The sequence below is a fragment of the Stegodyphus dumicola genome, chromosome 6 (assembly GCF_044657685.1).
Source record: "Stegodyphus dumicola isolate Sdum_Otavi_A_Nest chromosome 6, ASM4465768v1".
NCBI lineage: Eukaryota > Metazoa > Arthropoda > Arachnida > Araneae > Eresidae > Stegodyphus > Stegodyphus dumicola.
In genome coordinates this window covers 29,965,874-29,975,634 of record NC_140773.1, presented here as the reverse complement: position 1 = coordinate 29,975,634, position 9,761 = coordinate 29,965,874, and the positions used below count along the sequence as shown (strand labels likewise).

General features: G+C 34.4%; 1 non-coding gene across 1 annotated transcript; it reads left to right on the top strand.

Annotated features, from left to right (window-relative positions):
- Positions 1 to 5,489: 5,489 nt before the first annotated feature.
- On the top strand, positions 5,490 to 5,563 carry TRNAP-GGG (transfer RNA proline (anticodon GGG)). Its single transcript has one exon. It is a non-coding gene; the product is annotated as a tRNA-Pro (tRNA).
- The last annotated feature ends 4,198 nt before the right edge of the window (positions 5,564 to 9,761 follow it).

Here is a 9,761-nt window from a genome sequence, read left to right as displayed (position 1 = left end):
ATAGAAATACAGTCATACAGTAAAATGATTTTATCTTTTGTTGGGAATTCCTGAACTTTGTTGGGTATTTCTGAACGTTCTGAATTGATATTTGCATTAACTTTGCGCCTGTAAAATACTTTTTGAATTCTTAATTATGCTTAGACAAATTTGCTTTGGTCAAAAGTGCATTATTGTTAGTTTTATACGTTATTGATGTAGGCATTATACCTTTTGATTTCCACTGCAACATCTGATCATAACATCCATAATCAGATCTGTCTCTACAAATGTCCCACTTCTATCTATTTAATATGTTTCAGATCCTATACTACTCTCATTATCGTACATCGTTTTCCCCTACATAGGTTTCTCCTACTTACTTTCCCCTGGGTCTGTGACACTTAGCCGGCAAGACACTTAACTAACACCAATAAACTACTAAGACATTTAGCCGACAGGACATTTAGCCGATATGGACACTTAGCCGACAGGTCATTTAGCGGACATGGACAGTTAGCCTACAAAATATTTAGTCGACAAGGACATTTAACCGACAGGTCATTTAGCCGACATAGACAGTTAGCCTACAATACATTTAGCCGACAAGGACACTTAACCGACACAGGACATTTAGTCGACACAGAGAGTTAGCCGTCAGGACATTTAGCTACGGGACATTTAACTGTCAAGACCTTTAGTCAATAGGACATTAAGCCGATAGTGACGTTTAGCTGACACGTACCCAATAATTATTTAAACTTAATATCAATTAAAAATGTCTCGAGTGCTCCATTAAGTTCAGAATTTAAGTCATTGTTTTCACCTATCAGTAAAATTAATTTTTCGATCATCAAAGATTCCACATGTGCTTTGAAATCTTGTGTAATTTAGCACAGTTTGATATATATCTTGATGTTTGGTGTATATTGGCCAAATTCAAAAGCGTTGAAATTTCTCGTTTAGCCTAAAACAGAAATTTTTATTGGAAGAGACTGGTTATATATCAATTAAAACGGTCACTCTATTTCTGTTAGGCCCAGCAGCGCCGATCTGTAAAGTCGCTGAGCACTGGTAGTTCGGTCCAAATTTCGAATCCAGCGGACAGACTGGCTGCATGGGTGTTTTCAGTGGTTTTCACCATGTATAACGTGTTTTCATTAGAACCAGTTTTCATTAGAACGTCCTCTACGAAGGTATTCCTCAGGCCCATCTGACTTTGCTCTAATTACGTAAACCAAACGAAACCAAACCTACTTCTGTTGGGTGGTCGGCACGAATTTCTGCACGAATTTCTGGACCGGATCTCAATCCCAGATTAATAAATATACGATCCCTAACGTGTAAATAGCATTTCACAGAAAAGTAAATCCAGTGTGGCGAGGTGTAAGACGAATCACTGTACTTCCTGACAGGGAAAGTAAATTTCATTCGTGGGAGGAGTGAAACGGGTTATGCAGAAATGAATGCAGCATGAGGTGTTGAGCAAAGTAACAATGAAATTTGAAAGGAATAGAAATCTGAAAGCGTTGGGAAGAGCGAGACTCATTGTCGGTTTAATGTCTTGTCGGCTAACTCTCCGTGTCGGCAAATATCCTATCGGCTAATTGTCCTTGCCGGCTAAATGTCTTGTCGGCATAGTGCCCTAGGCGACTAAAGGTGCTTGTCGGCTATATGTCCTGTCTGCTAACTGGTGTCGGTTCAGTGTCTCGTCGTCTAAGTGTCGGCGACCGCTTCCTCCTACATGGTTTTTTGGCAATTTTCAAACAGTAGCAAAACAAAAACAAAATGAATTCCGTAGAAACAATCTGAGCCGAGGGAATGAATGTCAAAGAACAAACATGGAGTAAAACACCGTATAACCGAAACTCTATGTCGTATAAAGGAAATATGTCACAATTAGTAATAGGAATAAACATAGACAGAAACGAAACGTATAAAAGTAAACATCGTTTAACAAATAAGAGTATAAAAGGGTGTTTCACTGTAATTGAATCATGCTGATGTAACCAGGGCGCGGTTTGGTTAAAAAAAAAAGCATTGTGTTAAAATGTAGGAAATAAAAATGTTATCTCATATAATATGTAGTTGCAATCATTTCTCACGTAGAACAAATTGAAAACGTATAAATTAAAATATCACCTGCGATTCCAGATTATTCAAATCTCACCAGATTATTCAAATCTATCAAATATCACCTACAATTCCAGATTATTCAAATTCAACTGATATATAATACATCCCTAAACAATGCACTTTCCGTTTGTTTACCTTTTCTCTGACATTAGAGCTAAATTCTTTCTGAAAATCGAAGAAAGGGCAGAAAGGATGGACGGAAATGTAAATACTTCCTCTGGAATCCAGACCCTGCATTTCTTTGATTCTTTTATTTAAAGTTCTTTGTTGCAGCACCGCCCAGCGACTTTTACAGAAACGCAGAGGAATTCCTGATTCTGAGAATTTGTTTTGAGAAAAATCTTCGATCTCACTGATGAAAGAAAGTCTCTTGTTCGAAAGTAATAGATGAAATGTTTCTTTCACATTTTTAGGAAAAAAATAAATAGATCACAATAGAAAGAATACGCCTTTTTCATTTTGTGAACTTTGTCCTTCGTTGGAAAGCTTCGAAAAGTCCTGGTTTGTTCTTTGCCTTCAGGGATGCTTCAGGTTATGGTATCTGTTGATGCAACCGAACAATAAATCTTTTCTTTCCTTTTATAAAAAATTCTATTTCTCAATTATGGTGTTATCAACTCAAAGCAATTTTACAAAGTATACTTCTGAGGCTAAGCTTTTTGCCTTAAAATTGATTGATTTTTGTAAAAATATGTGAAATGTAATTTCTCTTCATATAAATTAACTAATAAAATCACGAAAATGAGTGAAACATGCTTAATCCTTTGAAATTTATAACCTGAACACAATTGCTTTTCCAACTGCAAAATTTAAATGGAAACTGTTGATTTCTCTAAAGGAGTGAAACCTGAGTTTGGGGAGCGATTTAATTAGTTTACAGAAATATATTAATATATTAAAATAGCATAAAATAGGTTTGTTGAAATAAAATTGCAAAGATTATAATAGGTTTGAGTGCGTACGGGTTCATAATAAAATGAATGAAGACTTGTCAGATGATAGGATGATAAAATTTATTTTATCAGAAGTAAAACCTCGGAATTCCGAAAATACAGAATTACTCCTACAGACCTTCACAGGGTATAATTAGTTGTTACAATTCTAACTACTAAGAACAACAATTGCAACTCAATGAATAGCTTATCTAAACGAAGTTAACCCAGAGAAATCTCAGCATTGAAGTTACGCTGAACTAACAACTCGCAGCAAAAACTGAGAACTGATACTGTGTCCGGCTTTATATAGTTTTTAACCTGACAATAGAAATATTTCTAGATACTATCTGCTTCTCGAAATTACCGGAAAATGTATGAAGCCTAGATGCGATAACAGCTAACATAGTCAGAGTGATACAGTACGGTGATACAGAGACTGGATCAAAATCTCACCAAGCAGTCGTCAAGTTTGGCGGCTTTTTACTATTTCTCCCCAAATTTGGCGACAAAATATAGTCTTCAAACCATTCCCAGATTGCAGATTTTCATGTTACATTATACTGAAAAACAAAACAATTTCAATTTTAAGAATATTAGAAGAAGTCGTAGTGTTGAAACTCTCACCGACAACTACGCGATTTGCGCATGCGCGCAGCAAAAACTAAAACAGAACTTTTTTTAACTGAACTTTGAGAACTCGTGATGGACGTTTGAGTGAAACATGTAATCCTTCTCTTCTGTGTTATATATATTTTAGTTTAGTGATGTGATTGTAAATTAAATATCTTATTATCTTAGAAGCCTCTCTCTTTCTGTGAGTAGTGCCTTGATGAATGAAAATAAAACATTCCCGGATACGCCTTTGGAAAAAGAAAGAACATCGATTAAAAGGTAAGCCTTTCTACCTTTCATTTTCTAAGAATGATCATGCTTTTGATCATGAACACATTACGTAGCATAACATACTTTATATTTCATGTTTTTCAAATACGCGTTTAATTTATTAGTCCAAAGGGATTTGAATCCCGAAGGACTATTAGTTTCGTTTTGGCATTTTGCATCGGACGGATAAATGTCGGTTCACTTTTCAAACTGTTGCCATAAAATGTTAGAGTCCTGCATTATATTTGAAGAAATTAAATAATGAAAATCTGCGTAAATGTATGTATATTTCTCACATTGTCATAAAATAACGGTACATTGAGTCATCGAATTTTGAATAACGTAATCCTCCAACGAATATGAGCATGTGGAAGACCAAATTTGAAATTTGAAATTTGTTTTATGATCGATTTCCTATTTTTTAAAACTTTGACGAATTTTTGATTAACAAACTCAAGGATTTCAAAGCGAGCAATGGCAACGTTGTGCAGAAAAAACATTTTTATCTCCAGCGCGTGAGTCTCTGTATCGGAAATTCTAAAGATATGCTCGTTTTAAAACTATTTTGCGATATTGCTGTTGCACTGGATCTTATGGTTTAAGTGCGAGGAACATGATATTTAATAAAGAAAGGTAACACACAAAATGTTAAAAAACGCCCCTTTGGACGTAATTTAAAATCTGAAACATTTCAGATTTTTTTTTTTTTTAAATTTTATTTTAGTTTTAATTTTAACTTGCTTCGTACATTCTAAATTTTATAATTTTTAACTAATTTATTTTATTTTCTAACGATGTACATGACTTATTTTACTTTAAACATTATATTTCATATTTTGATAGTTTTTCCTTTTCAGTAATTTCCAACGCAGTTTTAATTTTAACTTCACTATATATATATATATATATATATATATATATATATATATATATACTATAACTATATATATAACTATATATATAACTATATATATAACTATATATAACTATAACTATATATATATATATATATATATATATATAAATAACTACAACAAACTATAATTTCCGACCATATGCATCCTTCTGTGTAAATTTTAACTTGTTTCATGCATTTAAACGAACGTATTTTAACATACTCTAATTTTTAACTTAATTATTATATTTTCTCACCATCCATATGGTTTTATGAAGTTTTTAGATTTTTTTTTACGTTTTTGGCATTTTTTTCTTTCTAATTTGCAATACACTCAGAATTGTCAATATTTTTTTTATAATTTTCAGTCGTAATAACACTTTTAATTTGAATTAATTTACTAGTTCACTTAATTTTACATGTTTAAATTTCTTAGGCGTACTGACGGATTTCACTTATGCATTTTATTTTATAACAGTTAACCATTATTCATATCTAAATCACTGAATACTCCTTCCTTAATCTATATTTTATAATTCTATTTTAATTTGCATATTGTAAAATTTACATTCTATAGGAGCCTTACCATTGCTAATTCTAATATTTTAGTTATTCAAGTCACTGAAGTTTACTGTAAGGTATTTCTCCCGCCTTCTTAGCGTGCCTTCATGGTGCAGTGGTTCTGCACGCTGGGCCGGGATTCCAGAGGTCTGTGGTTCGATTCCCGGCGAAGGCGGTTGCTAATGTTTCATCTCTCCGGCATCCAAAAAATACCTCATGTCTCTACATTACTCTACACAGGACACTTTATTATCGCGTCGAGTTTATAAAAGTGTTCCTGAGCCTGATGCTACAAATACGAAAATTCCCATGCGTGAACGGTGGAAATTAGTCACACAGATTTCCCAATCGTTTTGGTAATCGTGATCAAAAGACTACTTGACTCAGTTGCAAGTGCGCAACAAGTGGAAACTTCCCAGTGCCGATTTTCGTGTGAATGTCTTGGTGCTAATCAAGGATGAGAACTTGCCGCTACTTAAGTGGAAGGTGGCAAAAGCAATTTGCACTTACAAAGGAACTACCCCACCGGGGGTCGACGTAGAGAACTCTGCGAAGCTACTGGCTAGGATCTGTACCTAGGCAGTCTCGGCCACGGGGGTATAAAATTTATGAACTTGGTGGTTCTGAAGGCTCTGGGAAAGGTCACTTATTGGCCGGCCCCGCAGTCTGGCACGTCCTAGCGCGGCATGGTTCTAGTAACCCGGGGGTCTCCCCCGGAGTCGCTGGGTAATGTCCCGCTTTGACGGGCTCGCCCAAGCGACTGGTTAGACGACCGGTGCTGCCTGGGGCCTGACCCCAGGTGGTGCGCTGCTCTCCTGGAGGGTAATAGTGTAGGTTGAACCTCCACGACGTGCCCAAAGGGAGAGTGGACCTGTAGTGGGCTTAAGTTCCCGGAGCAGGGCAGCCAAAATCCTCTAGTTACAAGGGAACTAACCAAAGAGTAAGGTCAGTCAACTTAAAAACTGTGTCGGGTGAAATGAAAAGACCAATACATAAACTGGTCAGACCTCCTGTAAATGACTGATTGATTTATTTATTTAATTTTTTATAATTATATTTACAGTTTGTTTAATTTTTATGTCTTGCTTTATATTTCAGTTTATATTTCTAGTTGAGCTGATGTTGGAGTCATTGGGGCCAAGTGTGTTACGTCATCCATTGTTCTCCGAAACAGCGCGCTCCTGCTATTGGTAAAAAGCTAAAAGAAATATATATTTCTACTTTTAAATGAATGGCGTTTTCTGTGACTTTGTTTTAGAGATCTGGCCACATGCGATTATTTTTATTTTATAATTGTGTTCTAAAGGTGTAATAAGTGTGTTGTGTTTCCAGTTTGTACGTTGGAGCAAAAGTAAAATATTTACGATATTTATAGTGTAGAGTTTTGATTTCGAGCCTATTCCACAAAGAGGTGAACATAACAGTCGTTCTGTGAAAAGAGGTACCGTCTTGCTGGAACAAATAATTATGTTCATCTACTTCAAGCAAACTAACTAACGATGTCTAGCAAGCAGCAAACTAAGTAACGATGTCTTGGTAAATTTCACTATTCACTGTAGTTTCATAAAGTAATGTACAATAAAAATAGCAAGAAAATGCTCTTCAAGTACTTTATGCATAACTGCACAAACGCGTAAGAACCTAAAACCAGACACAGCTGTAATGCAGACATCATAATGGAGCATGTACTAGTTTATAACACAAAGGTACCATCTCACCTTAGACAATATGTTTACTAAGTATAATTCGATTTATAATAAGTCGTTTATTTCAGGTGCACGACTTTTTAATCATCCTGTACTTCAGTCATAGAATAATAATTTCCTAACCAGTTGTCAAAAGGTTTGTCCAATAATTTGAGAAAATAATTGTAAGATGTGCTTTCTTATATGAAAAGAAATGTACATTATAATGCATAAAATGAACAAATGATAATTTGCGTATATGATCATTATATGCATTGGAAACAAGTTCGTTTTTTTGCTGTTCTCTAAAACAATGAAAATAATGTGAACTGAAAAAGTCTTCCAAAACACATGAACGATAAATACGATATTTAATCTTCACTTAACTCGTCTTAAGTTGGTCACAATCCTATATCCATATTTTGAGAATTAATAAGTCGTTTAAATTCTTTGTTCTGTTTCTTCAGAGAAATGATATTGAAGCTTATAGGATTAAACAAAACTTCAAAAGTAGATAATGAAACACACAGACAAAAAAAAAAGGAATCAGCTATCTAAAATGGATCTTTTGTATTTCGAAATCCAGCCATATCACCCTGAAGCATCATTTCAACTCAAAAGCTCTCTCAAAATGATTTAAATTAGCTCCGAAGGAAAAGGATCAAATTTAAATTAAATTTCATCTCCGTTCGAATTCCGAACGAGATGATGCATTAGCATTCTTGAAATGCTCCGATTGAGGGGAAAAAATCTGAAATTAAGATGACTGCAAAAAAGTGGAAAAATAAATAAAATAAATCTTTCATTCTGAGTATTTCACTTGATTAATATTCCATTCAATCTATGGAAATCTGTATAATCAGCTATGTGCTTTTTTTTTCCTTTATGAAGAGCACGAGATCGAGAATGCTATTTCCAAGAATTATATCATGATATGTGACAGGTTTTTCTCAAGATCTGTGGTAAAGGGCTGAAAATTGCGATAAGAATCAGTTTGAATTATTTTAGTTGAAGTGATATATCTATATCAAGGATTCGAATAAATTTTATCCTTGAAAATTTTATAATCTAACTTCCGCAAGTGGGGAAAACGTATTCCGTAATATTTTATCGTAAGCTAAAGGTTTCGATTTATGTATATTTTAATAGTCTTGGTTCTTTAAATTATTTTTTTCATTTGGCTGTTAAACCTCTAGAGATCTAGATTAGATTTTTGGATTTAAATAAAATAAAGATTGAGGTATCTTTGAAATTAAAAAAAATGGTAATATTGCATAAGATAATTTAGGTATTTAGCAAAAATAAATGAAAGCGTATGATATGAAACATTGTAAGGAATTAGAACTTTACTAAAACTCTCATGTTTTAGCTTTAGTGATGGAATGGATACGTTAACTGCAACTGGAGATACTGTTTTCCACTCCGGGCGGCAAAAGAGGGCACGCTTTGTGTTTATTTCCCAGTCCTAAGTTACAGTCCTAAGTTCTAAAGCTGATCTAACAAGTGGGCACTAATTAGATACAGAGCTAAAATTGAACTACGTTTCAGTCTTCCCTAGTTGCTATGTTGTGTGATTGGCGGAGTGCGATTAGGAATTAAGGTTTTCCACTCATATGCGCTTGTGATGCAGCAGATCTCGTGTTCCTTTTACTTTTGTTTCAAGCATAAAATCCTCAAATATTTTGAAGTTACTTTGCCTGAAAAACGAATCGAAAGAATTTTCTAAATTAAAATCATATCAATTATTAATTTGAAATTTTTGTAGTCCAAAGGGCGTTAGCCCATACGGGCTATTAATTTCGTTTTTGCAAGTTTCGTCGAAAACTTTAAATGTCCGTTTCACGTTTCAGATTGTTTCCACCAAATATTATCGCCCTGTGTTATATTTAAATTAAATAATGAAGAATCTGCATAAATGTATGTATGGTCCTTGCATTGTGATAAAACAACGAAGCCCAGAAAAAAGAAGAAATTAAATAATGAAGAATCTGCATAAATGTATGTATGGTTCTTGCATTGTGATAAAACAACGAAGCCCAGAAAAAAGAAGAAATTAAATAATGAAGAATCTGCATAAATGTATGTATGGTTCTTGCATTGTGATAAAACAACGGTGCCCAAAAAAAAGAAGAAATTAAATAATGAAGAATCTGCATAAATGTATGTATGGTTCTTGCATTGTGATAAAACAACGGTGCCCAGAAAAAAGAAGAAATTAAATAATGAAGAATCTGCATAAATGTATGTATGGTTCTTGCATTGTGATAAAACAACGGTGCCCAGAGCCATCAAATTTTGAATAATATAATCCTCCACCGAATGGACGTCTGGAAGCCCTAATTTGGAATTTGGAATTTGTTTTATTATCTATTTCACATTTTATAACATTTTGATGAGTTTTTGATTAACAAACTCAAAGATTTCAAAGTTGCTATCCCAAACAGGATAGTGGTTAGTGATTCTGGCTGGTGTCCGCCGATAACATCGCGGCAAAAACACCGCGGACAAAAACGTCGCGGAGAAAACAACGCAAGGCGAAAACGTCGCGCACAAAACATCGTGGGAGAAAACATCGCAAAGAGAAAACATCGCAGTTCTAAAACATCGCGGTACAAAATATCGCCGTCGAAAATAAAGCGGTTCAAAAACTTGGCAGTTTAAAAACATCGTCGTCGAAAATATCGTGGT